Source organism: Fukomys damarensis, unplaced genomic scaffold (assembly GCF_012274545.1).
Source record: "Fukomys damarensis isolate Sample0158 unplaced genomic scaffold, DMR_v1.0_HiC HiC_scaffold_39, whole genome shotgun sequence".
Lineage (NCBI taxonomy): Eukaryota > Metazoa > Chordata > Mammalia > Rodentia > Bathyergidae > Fukomys > Fukomys damarensis.
In genome coordinates this window covers 13,122,699-13,138,770 of record NW_022900951.1, presented here as the reverse complement: position 1 = coordinate 13,138,770, position 16,072 = coordinate 13,122,699, and the positions used below count along the sequence as shown (strand labels likewise).

General features: G+C 39.6%; 1 protein-coding gene across 3 annotated transcripts in view; it reads right to left on the bottom strand.

Moving 5' to 3' along the window:
* Window positions 1-16,066, bottom strand: part of Reps2 (RALBP1 associated Eps domain containing 2) — a 222,388-nt gene extending 206,322 nt beyond the window's left edge. For all 3 annotated transcript variants that reach the window (XM_033760202.1, XM_033760203.1, XM_033760204.1), the window contains exon 1: window positions 15,976-16,066. The gene's annotated coding sequence lies outside the window, so the exon portion shown is untranslated. The remainder of the gene's footprint in view (window positions 1-15,975) is intronic.
* Window positions 16,067-16,072: the final 6 nt, after the last annotated feature.

The following is a 16,072-nucleotide window of genomic DNA, read 5'->3' as shown; positions in this document are numbered from 1 at the left end:
ATATACACATACACACACACATACACACACATACCTATAGCTATTTATATTTGTAAATTTAAGGTGGTTATCTTGGAGGGGGGAATAAAGGCACCTAAAATCTACTCTTAGCAAAATTTCAATATGTAATATTATTAGCCATAATCTTTCTGTTGTACATTAGATCTCTAGGTTTATTTATCCAACATAATTGCAAATTTGTTCCCTTCAACACATTTTCCCAGTTTTCTTCCCTTCTTCACCCCTGGTAACTGTGGTTCTATTCTTTGTTTCTGTGACTCAACTTTTTTTTCAGCTTCCCCATATAAGTCAGATCATGTAGTAGTATTTTTCTCCCTATGTCTAGCTTATTTCACTTAGCATAGTATCTTCCAGGTTTATCCATCTAGTCACAAACAGCAATATCTCCTTTTTAAGACTGAATAATATTCCATTATATGTAGGTGTGTATTATACACATACACACACACACAAACACACACACACTTGCACACTCCCTATAAATCTTTTATACATTCATCCGATGATGAACACCTAAGGTATTTCCATATCCTGGCTATTGTGAGTAGTGCTGCAATGAATGTGGGAGTGAAGATTACCTCTTAGACATACAGTACTGATTTCATTTTCTTTGAGTTCATAACTAAATGAGGAATTGTCGGATCATAAGGGAGTTGTTTTTTGGGTTTTTTTTTTTTTTTTGGAGGATTCCCATATTGGTTCTCACTGTGGCTATACTAATCTACTTTCCCAGCTACAGTGTACTATGGTTTCCTTTCCTCAGAACTGAACTGGCCCCCAAAGCCCCTGTGCCTGGAAGGTGACTGGATTATGGGGGCATTAGGGCTGACTTTCTGTTAGGAGGTGAGGCCTGGTGGGAAGAAGGGGATCACTGTGGGCATGGCTGGGAAGGGTGCGTCTCCTTCCCGGCTCCTCCCTTCTCTTTGCTCTCTGGCCGCCCTGAGGTGAGCAGCTTTCCTCCACCAGGCCCCTGTGCTATGCTGCCCTGCCGTGCAGCCAGCGGACCATGGACTGAAGCCTGAGCCAAAATGAACCTCCCCCTTTTAAATTGTGGGTATCAGGCATTGTGTCTCGGTAATGAGAAAGTGACTAAGACACCTGCCAACCTTTACATCCTGTGTGTTTGTAATGCTCTTTTTAACAGGTGTGAGGTGATAACTTGTGGTGCTTTTGATTTGCATCTCCCTGAAGATTAGTGATGTTGCTTACCTTTTCACATGCCTGTTGACCATTTTTATGAATTCTTTTGAAAAAGGTTTACTCAGGTATTTTGCCTAATTAAATGGTTTGTTTTCTTGCTCTTAAGTTACATGAGTTCCTTTTTTCATATTAAGCCCTTATTATACATAGCTCACAAATATCTTCTCAATCTGTAGGCTACCATTTCATTGTTATTTCTTTTACTGTACTGAAGCTTTTTAGGTTAATGTATCCCACTTTTTTATTTTTACTTTTGTTGTCTGTGCTTATGTGATATCCAAAGGAATCATTGGCAAGGCCAATATCATGTAACCAACCATTCCCCCCATTTTCTTCAAGGAGGTTTACAGTTTCAGGTTTAAGTCTTTTATCTACTTTGAGGGTTTTCTGCACATGAAAAAAATTTTTGAGTTGATTTTTATATGGCAGAAAGGCCCAGTTTCATTTTTGACATGGGAACACCCAGTTTCCCCAACATCGCGTGCAGAAAAGCCCATTGTTCTTTTCTCACAGTGTCACCTTGCTGGCCTTGTCAAAAATCAGTTGAGTTCTCAATACACTCCAAATAACCATATTGTACTTCCAAAACTGAGGTACAAATTCAACACAATCCCAATCAAAATTCCAAAATCCTTCCTCACAGAACTAGAGAAAACAATCCTAAAAATCATATGGAACCAGAAGAGACCTAGAATGGCAAAAGCAATCTTGGGCAACAAGAGCAAAGCAGGAGGCATCACAATTCCAGACATCAAGTTATACTACAAAGCTACAGTGATTTAAAAAAAAAACAGCATGGTACTAGCACAAAAATAGACATGTGAACCAATAACCAATGGAACAGAACAGAGGATGCAGAAACCACCCCTAGAACACCCTAACTCTAATATGATCTCTGACAAAGGGGCTGAAAACATACACTGGAGGAAAGACAGCCTCTTTAACAAATGGTACTGGGAAAACTGGCTAACCACATGCAGGTACTAAACTAAATCAAAATGGGTCAAAGATCTGAATGTTTGGGCCGGGGATTTAGCTCAGTGGTGCTGCCACCTGCCTCGCAAGTGCAAGGATCTGAGTTTGATCCCCGGTACAAAAAAAAAAAAAAAAAAAAAAGATCCAAATGTTTAAACAGAAACACTATGCCTTCTAGAAGATAAAGTAGGTAAAATTCTTGAAGACATATGAATATGCAGGACATTCTGAAAAGAACACTCATTGCATAATAAATAGTACCAAGAATCAACAAATGGGATCATATCAACTATAAAAGCTTCTGCACAGCAAAGGAAACAACCAGCAGAGTGAAGAGACAACCTACAGAATGGGAAAAAACTAGCCAGCTGTTTCAGACAGAGGACTAATGTCTAGAATATACAAAGAACTAAAAAAAATTAGACTCCCCAAAATAAGACCTAATCAAAAAATGGGCAATTAAAATGACTAGATACCTCTTAGAAGAAGTCCAAATGGCCAATAAATACATTAAAAAATGTTTGATATCTGTAGCCATTTTAAAAATGCAAATTAAAACAACACTGAGATTCCATCTTACCCCAGCAAGAATGACCATCATCAAGAAATCAATAAGAAATGCTGATGGACAAGGGATTTAACTCAGTGGCACCACGCCCACCTTGCAAGCTCAAGGTCCTGAGTTTAATCACTGGTACGGGGGCGGGGAGAAATGCTGGCAAAAAAGCAACCCATCTACATGGTTAGTGGGAATGTAAACTGAATGTAAACCATTATGTAAATCAGTGTAGAGATTCCTCAAAAAACTAAAGCTAGAAATTCCTCTGGACCCAGCTATTCCCCTTCTATCTCCTCAAAAGAGTTAAAGTCATCATATTACAGTTATACATGCACACCCATGTTTACAGCAGCACAATTCATAATAGCTAAATCTTGGAAGCAGCCTGTATGTCCATCGGCAGATGAACAGATGTGGTATCTATACACAATGTAATACTACTTTGCCATAAGGAAGAATAAACTTGAGTCGTTTGTGGGAAAACAGATGCACCATAAGATCATAATGATAAGTGAAATAAATCAGACACACAAGCTTAAATGTCACATGGTTTCTCTTATATGACAAAGCCAAAGTACAAATAAAGAGCAAAATAAGATAGATAATAGGAAGTAAGTAGATAGATCTTTCTCAAAGGGAAAAAGAATCAAAAGATGGAGTGGGGAAGAGGGGAAAGGGAGGGAATGAAAATAATTTCAGGTCTGTCATGTACATGTACCAACTTCCTATGAGGAGTGTAATCATTATGTACTGCAAACATTTTTTTTTTACAAAATAGTTGGTTTCAGGCCAGGGATTTAGCTCAGTGGCACCACGCCTGCCTGGCAAGCACAAGGTGTTGAGTTCAATTCCCAGTACCATTTCTGGGCTCTATATTCCACTATCCCATATGTCTGTTTTTAGGTCAGTACTATACCATTTTGGCTACTACTGCTTTATAGTATAATTTGAAACCAGGAAGTATTAGACCTCCAACTTCGTTTTTCTTTCTCAAGACTACCTAGGATATTCTGAGTCTTTTGTGGTACAATATAAACTTTAGAATTTTTTCTATTTCTGTGAAAAAATGTTATTGGAATTTTTTTTCTTTTATTGAGTTTATTGGTACATTTTAGGTATACAGTACAATTACGTTCATTATTGGGATCTTGTACCTTTACATGACAGGTCTTGGTTCTCATTTTTTTCCCCTTGTCCGTGCCTTCCCTTGTTATTGGAATTGTGATAGGGGTTGCGTTAACACTGTATATCACACTGGGTAAGTTGGACATTTCAACAATAATAATTCTCCCAATACACAAACATGGGATATCTTTCCATTTATTTGTGTCTTCTTCAGTTTCTTTCATCAGTGTTTGCTAGTTTGCAGAACACAGATCTTTCGCATCCTAGGTGATATTTGCTCCTTTCTGCAGAGAAGGGTAACCTGTATAAGCTCAACATCTAGGCTCCCTTACTTCGGACTTGTAGTTGGGTTAGGAAATGAGAATCACTACAGCCTCCACTCCACCAGCCCTTCCCTGACCACAAATGTGGCAAAGGTGGCATTGCTCCTGAAGAGCTCCAACAACAGTGTTCCCTCCCTTTGCTCGCTCAAGTCTAGGAACAGCAATGACTACCTGCTGATGCTAGTCCCTTCATGCCTTACCATTCCTGTTTTCACCAAGACCCTTTGAACATGCCATTTCCTTGAGACCCTGAGTTTCTTGAGTACTTGAAAAAGATTACTGAAGGAGACATAGCCTTATCCCAATTTCCAATGACTTCCTTGGTTTCCAAGTTTGATCAGTCATCCTTGACTCTAGGCTGTCCCATGTTCTGCTTCCAAAAGCTCCTTAAAAACCATGTTCTTTACTCAGACACACATCATGCAATTGTGCCTTTAAACACGAAATCCAACATTTATACAAAATTGCTATGACTGCAATGGCCTCTCCACTGAAATATCAACAGGGTTTCTCCCCACCTTTTCAATCCCTTTTAGTTTGTCTACTCAGTGAAGACTGAACTTCAAAAAGGGTAATGCTAAAAGTCATTTGTCTATGTGACTTGGGAAAATAACTGAATTTCTGTGCCTTAGTTTTGTTTTCTTAGAAGTAAAGATGATAGCCGGGCATGGTGGCACATGCCTGTGATCCCAAAACTCTGGAGGCTAAGGCAGGAGGATCACTGTGAGTTCGAGACCAGCCTGGGCTACGTAGTGAGTTCCATGTCAGTCTCAACTACATAGTGAGACCCTGTTTCAAAAAACCAAACAAGAAGGAGGAGGAGGAGGAGGAGGAGGAGGAGAGGAAGAGGAAGAGGAAGAGGAAGCAGTACTAGTAGTAAGATGATAATGTCTATGTAATAGTTTGGTTGTAACTATTAGGTGAGCATTTTACAAGTCAGGCCAGGGATTTAGCTCAGTGGTTCTGCTGCCTGACTCACAAGTGCAAGGTCCTGAGTTTGATCCCTGGTACCAAAAAAAAAAAAAAAAAAAAGAACAAGTTACAGGACAAAGGCAACAACATGGTAAAGAGTAAACAAATGTCAGCTGTTATCATGATTGTTATCATCATACATAAGGAACTAGAATAAATTTACCCCCAAGAGACATCTGACAATGTTTGGCAACATCTCTGGATGTCACAAAAGAGGGACAGCTACTAGAGTCTGGTAGGTAAAGACCAAGGATACACTGCGCGCACATGCACACATGCACACAGAATTATCTGGCACAAAGTGTCAGTAGTGCTGAGGTTAAAAAACCTTGATCTTGAACAGAAAATAATTTAAGAGGCTAAAACATCCAAATACTAAATTTTACATGCTTTATTCCCACCACCATCTCTCAATAGTAGGACCATAAAGGTAGCAGAGTACATGGAAAGGAGATGAATTTAAACATTTTTTAATAATTTCAAAGAGATTCTAAAGGAGAAAAAACTCAAAAAGCAGAGCATACCAAACAATTCGAGGAGCAAAAAGCTACTGGTGTATTATCATCTGTTTTTCACAAGGCTGACCATGAATTAAGAGAGAAACAAAGAGATTATTGTATTGAATGTGTTATTTTTGAAGACATCAGAGGCCAACATTACACATTTCTAAAAAAAAACAATTCTTAATTGCCAGCATTTATGAGATCTATTCAATTACCCAGGAAATTAATATAGGTGAAATATTATACCCCCAGGAGACTGAACAAAGATATTTCTCCGAAAAACACGATGGCAAAGCGCTACAAATGAATTAAGTCAATGCAAATATCTCCCACTAGCCTAATGCTAATATCCTCTCCTGCTCCTAAATTACAGTATGAAGATAGCTGAGTTTCTCAAGTCTGTTAAAAATCCCTTTCTCCTTCAAGTCTAAGTTCCAGCCAAAGACTCTAAACTACAGAGAGTAGTGTACAGAAAATAGGCCCAACCCAAGAAGCATCTGGCATTTGCTCCCCAGGGACACTCCCAAAACAGAGCTGTCCTTCCTCTTTTGTCCTTCACCTTCCACTGTGTAGCCCAGCTGAGAGGGCCAGATAAAAAGCCAGGACAGTGCTCAGAGCCTGTCGGGACTGCCAGGGGAGGGACCCGAGGAAGCAGCTCAGAGCTTCCTGCAGGATGGGCTGGAGGAGGAGCGATGCTGCGGACTTCTGACCCCAAACTTGCCTTTTGATTCTGAAAACAATGAACTCTGAAGAACAGATTATTTCTAGTCCAGACACCGCACAACTCTTTAGAGCAGAACTTCTTAGCTGTTTTTGTACCATAGCCATTTGATAGAGTAGTATATGGACCTCTTCTGGCAGTAATGTTTTCAAATGCATAAAATAAGATATTTAAAATAAAATACCAAATATTGTAAAAGAAATACATTTCAGTCATCAAAACACTAAAAGCTGAATTTGTGGTAATAAATACACATTAATTAATATAATGAATATGATCAGCCAACATCTAATCTATTGTAAACCATCAATGAAATGCCTGTGAAAATTATACTATGATGGAAAAAATTCTATTTTTTCTCAGTTTATTTTTATTAATACATGTTTATAGTACTTTTTTAAATCCTATTTCAATAAGTGATAAAGTCACTCCTGTGGTGTTACCCACATGCATAACAGAAGGAAATACTCAATCTCAGTTGGGGACATAATATAAATATTTTTCCATACCACAGAGCCCTGAATGGGACCCAGGTTAAGAAAGTCTGCTTAGAAATAAAAGATAAATAGGAAACAGACAGGAGATAGAAAGATAAGAATTTTAGCATATGGGAAAGGAACCAAGAGACAGAGGGAGGGGAGGAAAAAGACATAAAAAGAAAAAGAGAATTGTGACGTGTTATATATGTGTTCCACATCCCTACAAGGAACATGATCATTGTGTACTACAAATATGTACAATACATATATGCAGGAGTCCAAGAGATGGAGGAAGGAGAGGGAAAGCAATAAAAAAAAGAATGAAGATGTGTTATATACATGGACCAGATCCCAAAAATGAATGTAGCCATTATGTACCATGAACTATATACCAATTTTAAAAATGAAGGTCTAGGGCTGGGGATTTAGCTCAGTGGTTCCACTGCCTGCCTCGCAAGCTCAAGATCCCAAGTTCAATCCCTGGTACCAAAAAAAAAAAGAAGGTCTGCTTGGGAGCATTCTGGGCAAGAATGACCATACAGAGAATTAATATTTGTTTTTCTATCTTTTTCCTGACTCCTTCTAGATTTCTCTAGAGAAAAAAAAAAACAAATTGCTTAAAGACTAAAATTGAAAATACCTCATAAGATACACATTTGCAAGTTTTACTTGGAATAAAGAAATAAGTTATGGGGCTGGGGATTATCTCAGTGGTTCTACCACCTGCCTCGCAAGCGCAAGAACCTGAGTTCCATTTCTAGTACCAAAAAAAAAAACAAAAACAAAAAAGAAAAGGAATGAATTATACATGAAAATGTTTCTTTAAAAGATAAATGTGCACAATTTGTAATAGCTAAATCTTGAAAACAGCCTAAATGCCCATCAATCGATGAATGGATAAAGAAGATGTGGGTTTTTTATACAATGAGGTACTACTCTGCCATAAAGAAGGAGAGCTTCAGAAAGTGGGAAGGGTAGGGGAAAGGGAATAAGGGAAAAGAAAAAAATATGAGAAAATGAAAAAATGGAAATGAAGTGTTTGTAAATGGGGAGGAGAAGAGGGGGTGAAGGGAGGGCAGGGACAAGGGGAAAAAATGAGAACCAAGACCTGTCATGTAAAGGTACAAGATCCCAATGATGAATGTAACTGTACTGTATACCTAAAATGTACCAATAAACTCAATAAAAAGAAAAAAAAGAAGGATGAGCTTCAGACATTTATAGCCAAATGGATGGACCTTGAGACCATACTCGTAACTGAAATAAATTGGACACACATGTTTAAATACCACATTTTTCTCTGGTGTGAGAAACTGAATATGTAAATAAGGACTGAGATGTACACTGGATGTTGGGAAATGGGAAGAGAGTGTTCAAATGAAAACGGGAACAAGGGGCTGGGGATTGAGCTCAGTGGTTCTAGTGCTTGACTTGCAAGCACAAGGACCTGAGTTCAATCCCCAGTACCAAAAAAAGGGAGGGGCGGACAAGGAAGGAAGGAAGGGAGAAAGGAAGGAAGGGAGAAGAAAAAAATGAGAATAGAAGGGAAAATGGAAACAAAGCTTTTGCACACAGGGAGGGAAGAGGGCTTGAGGCGAAGGGGGAATGGGAAAAAAGAGGTGGGATTTATCATGTAGAATGTAAATTCCCTATGAGTGTTACCACTATGTATGCCGAAATTGTACCAGTGAATGTTTCTCTATAAAAAAGAACAAAAAATAAATCCAAAAATAAAAATAAAGTTTAACTGCTATAGTTTTTTTAAAAATAAGGTAAATTGCAAAAATATATACATATATCTTTATATTGATTTATATTTATATATTCTGGCCTCAAAAAGCTAACCAGAATAATTTCCTGCTTCAGGTAAACCTTGAAAAACGAGTGTGGTGGAAAGAACCTAAGGTGCCCCCAATATTCAGTTCCTGCTATCTGTGCTGTATCATCTCTTCCCCCTGCGTGCAGCCAGAATCTGTGACTTGCTTCTCCCCAGTGGAGTATGACACACGGAATGGGATGTCACTTATGTTAGCTGACTGCACGGAGACACTCTCCTGCAGGCCCGGAAGGAGCAAACAGCCATGCTATGCTGTAAACCACATAGAGAAAGGGCCAGGTGGCAGGGACGTCAGGTGGCCTTTAGAAGCTTAACACCTCGATCCAAAAATCACAAGCAGGATGGGGATATAACTCAGTGGTATAACACTTGCCTGGCAGAGACAAGACTTTGGATTCGATCCCTAATACCACCAAAAGCAAAACAAAACAAATGACAAGCAATTGCATTCTACCAACAACCACGTGAGGATGGAAGAGGTCCCTACACTCCAAAAAGAAATGAGCCCAGCTGACACCCTGATTGTACCTTCAGAAAACCCTGATCTGAGGACAGACACCCGACACATAGAAACTGGAAGACAGTAAATGCGAGCTATATTCCAATGCTGTATTCGTGGCAGTGTGTTACAGAGCAGTAGACAAACACTGTAGTAAGCAACAGAGGAGATGACTAATCATCCCAGTTTGCCTGGGACTGTCTGAAAATTCCAAGTCCCATGCACCCAGGAAACTACTCCAACCTGGCAATCCAGGTTGACTGGTTAGATGTATATGAAGGGAATGACATAAATAGAAAATATGAGAGACTGGCCTTTAGGAAGCAAATAGAAAGTCTGATGAAAACTGGAAAGGAACCAAATCCCGTTTTAAAAGTTATTAAGTCATTAGCAAAACAACCCAAGATTTCCTCACAACCAATTTTTTATGCCCCTAAAGCAGGGCAGTCTCTAGTTAGGGATGAAACTAGCCATCAAATGTTTCTAGTGTTCAAAGCCAGCCTTCCGCTGGTTATTTTCTCAATCTCTGTATTCCTCAACTATTCTAAACCACTGCTTCCGCACCATTACTCCAATAACTGCCAGTGGTTTGGTCGTGTCTTACCGCTTCGCTGCAGGCCACAGGTGCCTTTTCTGCCCATCTTAAACCACTGCGTGTTCTTTTCTCCTTCTGCCCAACTCCAGGTTCCTTCCTTAAAGATAAAACCCGTGAATCATACCATGTGTGAGACTTGCTTCAGCATTAATAGAAGGAGAAGGGAACAAAGGTAGGAATGTAGATTAAAATGGAACTGGCCATGTATTGATGATTGCTGAACCTGTTCTGCAAGTACAACAGCGTCTAATGCATTATTCTATCTAGCTTGTTTAAGACTTTCCATCTTTGTTTTTTTGTTTTGTTTTGTTTTGGTTTGGTTTGGTTTGGTTTGTTTTTTTTGAGACAGGGTCTCACCATGTACTTGAAACTGACCTGGAACTCACTATGTAGCCCAGGCTGGTCTCGAACTCACAGAGATCCTCCTGCCTCAGCCTCCCAAGTGCTGGGGTTACAGGCAGGCGCCACCACACCCGGCTAAGACCTTCCATCTTTAAAAAGATAAGAAGAATGAAAGCCTATGAAAGTCTAACCAATTAACTTAAAGGTTCCCTCGACACCTCAGTGTGCAGGCTGCTATCTATGAAAGTCCTTTTAATGCTCCTACATGTTTAGAACAGTGCCCCAGTGATATGACACTCTATCTAAATTAGAAAGGCCACTGACTTCCCTTTGGCATAAAGGTCTGTCCAGCACCATAATGATGACTCATTGTAAGAGTAAGTAATAAAGACTTTTTTTGAAAGGAAACATAAATGAACTACAGGTACGTGTCGACAAGGATGAAATCCAAAAACATAACAATGAGAGGAAAAGCAAGTTGCAATTGGGTCTTAAGGTTCGTGTGAACAAAAATAGGACCAGAACCTAGATTTTTCTGTGTAGCTTAGATTACTGAATTATACCTGAACACAAAACACACACGCACAAACACACACACACACACACACACACACACACACAAATATAGACATTTATATATACCCAAATGCACACATATATATGCACACACAGACATACAATAACAAAAGTAGAAAGAAATTTTCAAATCATACACACCAAATTCAGGACAACAGTAGCCCAGCAACCTCTGGGATAGGCAGGAAGGGGAACGGGATCAGAGAAGAGAATGTGCAAAACTTTCACCCTAGCGAGGCTGTCTTACTTCTCATACTGAGTGGTGGGTAGACAATTTATTTGTTGTGTTACTCTCTTGCTTTACATGCCAGAAATGTTTTATTGAAACAGTCAATAAGTAACTATCATCCAAATCCTCTTAGCCATACAATGGTATGGCTCTGATACTTCTGGCAGTCTCTTTTAGAAAAAAAAAGAATATTGTCTCAAACAGCATATAGTCCTACTTACTGTTTTAGAATGTCAGCCTTCATATCTCCCTGAAACATGTTACAAAGTGATATGACACAAAAGTACAAAACTTTTTACATTTTCTAATTATGCCTCTGGCTAGGCATAGGACGTGGTGGGCCACACCTGTAATCCCAGTACTCTTGAGGCTGAGGCAGGAAAGTTGTAAATTTGAGGCCAGCCTGGGCTACACAGGCAGATCCTGTCTCAAAAAAATAATCAATCAGTCAGTAATCAATAGCTCTGGCTAATGAACTAGCAGAAAAAGTTTGCAAAAATTTAGTCTTTAACCTAGTTTTCTCTAATGGTTAACCAGTTGCTTCAAAAACTTAGAAGAAAACTTAAAACTGACCTCTCCCCAAGGATGAAGTTGTATGCAGAGATTTTCTCACAGCTTGGCTTTACTTCTTTACCTCGCTCAGAGATGTTTAAACACCAGACATTACTTACTGGCTTTCTTTTTTCTATTCAATGATTTCCCATGATAGCACAGAATCAACTATTTCTCTTAATGTCCAAGAATTATTTATCATAAAAATGAAAATCAATTATAATGATGATTTGAAATGTACAATCATTCCCACAGACTAAGACATCATCCTAAAATATAGGTATTATAGTCTATATAGTTTAATTCATTATATGCAAATATAGTTTGTCACTTTGAGGTACATATTTTAACTCAGATGTTATATTTCAAATATTTTCTTACCTAAATAAAAACTAATAAAAAAATATTTTTGGTACCGAGGATCGAACTCAGGTCCTTGCACTTGCCAGGCAGGCAGAAGAACCACTGAGCTAAATCTCTGGCCCCCACTAATAAAAATATTCGCATTGGAAAGTAGGCACTGTGAGGACAGGAATTTGCATGTGATTCACTGCTGTAAACTCAGCACCTAGAACAGTGCTTGCCACACAAGAGAAATTTGAGCATGTGTCAAGCCCAAACACACCCTATGCCTTTTAGTAAAAATGCTAGACTTTAAATGTCAATGAAATACTTTACAATCCGGGGAACCAATCACTAATATCTGTAGCCCTGTGCTTTGAAATAATAAACAAAAGTCACCATTTACTTGTTTTCAGACATTCATATACTCTTTTTCTAGTTTAAACACATTTTAATTCTATTTTCCACCTACTACTAAAACCCTGCTTTTAAAATAAATCAGTACGTAAAAATACATACTCTATAAAAAACTAAAAAATTTTTAAATAGGCTACTCTGGTACATTAAAATATAATTCAAGATGGCAAATAAGTATTATACTTAAAACGATGCTCAACCAATACCATGTTATTAGAAAATCACAAATTAAAATAATTATATACATATTACAATGGCCAAAATTCAAAACCTTTGCAATACCAAATGCTAACAAGGAAGTAGAGTAACAGGAACTGGTACTCATTTCTGGTAAAAATGCAAAATAGTAAGCCACTTTGAAAGACTGACGGTTGCTTACACAACTAAACATACTCTTCCCATATGACCTAGAAGTCATGATGTTTGCTATTTACCCAAATAAGTTAAAAATTTATGTCCATATGAAAAGTCACACTCAGATGTTTATAACAGCTCTATCCACAACTGCCAAAACTTAGAAGTAAGCAACATTTCTTTCAGCAGGTAAATGTAGAAATAAACCGGTACAGCCAGACAATAGACTACCATTCACTGATAAAAGGAAATGGGCCACCACACCATGAAAAGACATGGAGGAATCTTAAATATTTATTAGTCAGTGAAAGAAGCCAATCTAAAAAAGGCTACATACCGAGTAAACCTAACTATATAACATTCTGAAAAAGGCAAAACGATGGAGACAGTATAAGATCATGGTTGCCAGGGGTTAGTGTAGAGGGAGAGATGAATCCGAAGAGCACAGAAGATGTTTAGGGCAGAGCAATTATTCTGTGATACTATGATGGTGGGTACAGGTCATACATACCTTTGTCCAAACTCATAGCATGCACACCACACGGGAACTCTAACATAAACTAAGGGCTCTGTTGTGGAATGCCAGTGTAGGCTCATCAAAAATAACAAGTACATCACTATGCATTTGAGGGGACAGGTGGCACATGACAACTCTCTATACTCTGTCCTCAACGGTCTATGAACCTAAAACTGCTCAGAAAAAAAAAATCTACTGAAAAATATGTTGTAAGGAATTGATGGGGGAGAGAGAGAGATTGTTCTAGTTCAGTTTTAGAGTTTCCAGTTCATGATCTATTGGCCCCATTACTCTGGGCCTCTAGTGGGGTGCCAGATGGCAATGGCAGGGAGCACACACAGAGCAAACTGCTCACCTCATGGCCAGGAAACAAAGAGATCCATAGGTCCCTTCAAAGGCAGGTAACCAACGACCTATGGACCTCCCACTAGGCTCCACCTCTTCAAGGTTCCACCTCTTCCCAACCCTGACTTGGGGACCAACCCTTCAACATTCAAACCTTTGGAGCATGCTTTTCCAAATCACAGCATATGTTGAGATTTTCTATCTATAAATACAAATATTTATACATACAAGTATACATAATACTTATATTTAAATATCAACCACAGAAAAACCTTAAGATAACTATGACCTCACTTCCATAACAAAGTAACTGGAATAATGGTTTACTTTTAATCCAAGTAAGAGGTAAAATTATTTAAGTGTTTTTGTAGAAGTGGTAACCTTCCAGTATAGGATAATACTAATTGTATACTTATCAAGAGGGAAAAAAAAGTGGCTATTACCATAGAAACTACCAGGGCTGCTTAGTGTCTCCATGATTTGAGCAGTTCTACCTGTTGGGCCACTTAAATCTAAGCTTACAGGTTTCTGTCTAACAAGGAAAGGAGAAAAACATCTACATTTGTCATTAAAAACTCGTTAACACACTACAGGATAATGCAAGTTAAAGTGGACAGAGTACACACACACACACCATAAACACCACCAAAGTAATATAGGTTAAAACTGGGTGGCTGCCTCTTGTTGATGTTGTTCTGATTCTCTCAGGATTACTTTTCCCCATCCAGTATGCCTTTAATGTTCATTTTCACCTGTATCAAGAATATCAGGTTGCTGTAATTTTTTTAGGTTAAAGAAAAAGGATTTTTTTTTTGTTTTGTTTTGCTGGGCCTAGTAAGAGAGCTCAAAGTGCTGAGATTTAGTCTAAGCAATCTAGGAACATCCCCTTTTGCCAGGATATGAAGCAGTTTTGAGCTGGAGAATATAATCTCATTCACACAAAAGCACTGTTCCCTGTGTTCCTCTTAAATTGTATGTACTGCAATAGTTCTAACACAAGGAAATCCTTTTCTGGGTTCCTGAGGGAGCCTCAACTAACATATTCATATTTAATATGCCCATCTCCTCATCACACTCAGTGTGTTACTGACAATTGCCTTACCAGGTGCCTGGATTGCACTTGCTGCAATCACCTCAGTCAACAAATTTATTATGCTCAGGAGCTGTGTAAGGCCCCACACAATACCCATATATGTTTTAGGACACCAACTTTCTGTTTACCTGGCCCAGCTGAACTGCTCAATAGCAGCGGCAGAACTGTCTACATATTAAGGACTTCTCTGGGAATAAATAGCCATGTGAAGTTCTGTCAATACTAATTGTATTTCTGAAACTCTAAATTTTAAAAGAGTAAAGTTATGCTGAGAAACATATGGGCGGATGCATGCTCCAGCAGCATAAAATGCAGACAATCTTGAGGGATTAAAAACAAAACCCTACAGACACAATGAACCATAGAACCCTCAGTACTCTTTTGGAAGAAGATTTTAAAATACCACTCACTACTCTAAATCCTCATTTGATGTGAATAACTTTCATAGTATTGCTTTTTCAGAACAGCTTCATTTCATATTTCATAAAGATTAACAATCTTTCCACCATTTAGGGCTGGGTGACACCAAATGACAGACAAAGAACTTATCAAGTAGTCTTTCTCCAGGCTTCAAAGAAAGCGCCAAACAAAAACAGCACCGCCCATCCCCACCTTACCCTGTCTTCTTCAGGTATGGAGCAGCCAAAAAGAGGTAGATATGACTCGTCTTTCCCATTGTGTTTCAAGAGCAAGCCATGATAAAATGGGAAGCTACAGCTGTCCCGCATGGTGAACTCCTGGGGTCCGCCTCTAGCCTCAAATGAGGAACTTGGCTTTGACTTGACCAACATCCTCTTACAGCCCTTGAGCCCCTGCTGTGCAACTTGCCATAAAGGTTTGCTGGCTTAATACTACTGATAATCAGAAACACATTCGTGGACAAGTATAGAGCAGTTACGTATAGTATAGATCACAAATATAGAGAGGACAGCATGTTGTCCTGGGCCCCACGCCATTCAGACACACGCGCGCACACCCTCCCTCTTCAAGTTCAAATCCCAGCAAAGCACCCTGAGCGTCCGTCCACTCCGGAGAGGGAGGAGCAGAAGCCGCGAAAAGAGGTTAAACCAGACACCAGCCAAAGCAAACAACGCTTCAACAGAACAGGAGAAATTTTGGGTTGGGTGGCTGCAGAGGCCCAGGAATGACCCGGGGTGGGGGTGTCAGCCGGTCTCAGGGAAGAAAGACAGACGGGAGCACCCAGCACTGGGCGAGGAGCTGAGCTGCAGAGGAGGCTGGTGTCCCCAGGGGACAAGGGCGTCGCCGCCATCCCTGGCTGCAGAGCCCCCTCTCTGAGACCTGGCCGCGTCCCCAGGTCACTGGGGCAGTCCGGTCGCCCCAATCTCTCCACAGACACTGTCCGCACAGATCCACAGAGACGAGGGGAGCAGGGACCTACCTGGTGCAGCGTCTCGGCTGGCAGCTGCGACGCCCGAAAGAGATCGGCCACAGGGCCAGCGGCCGCGGTGGCAGCGCTCGAGGCGACCCTGGCGGCC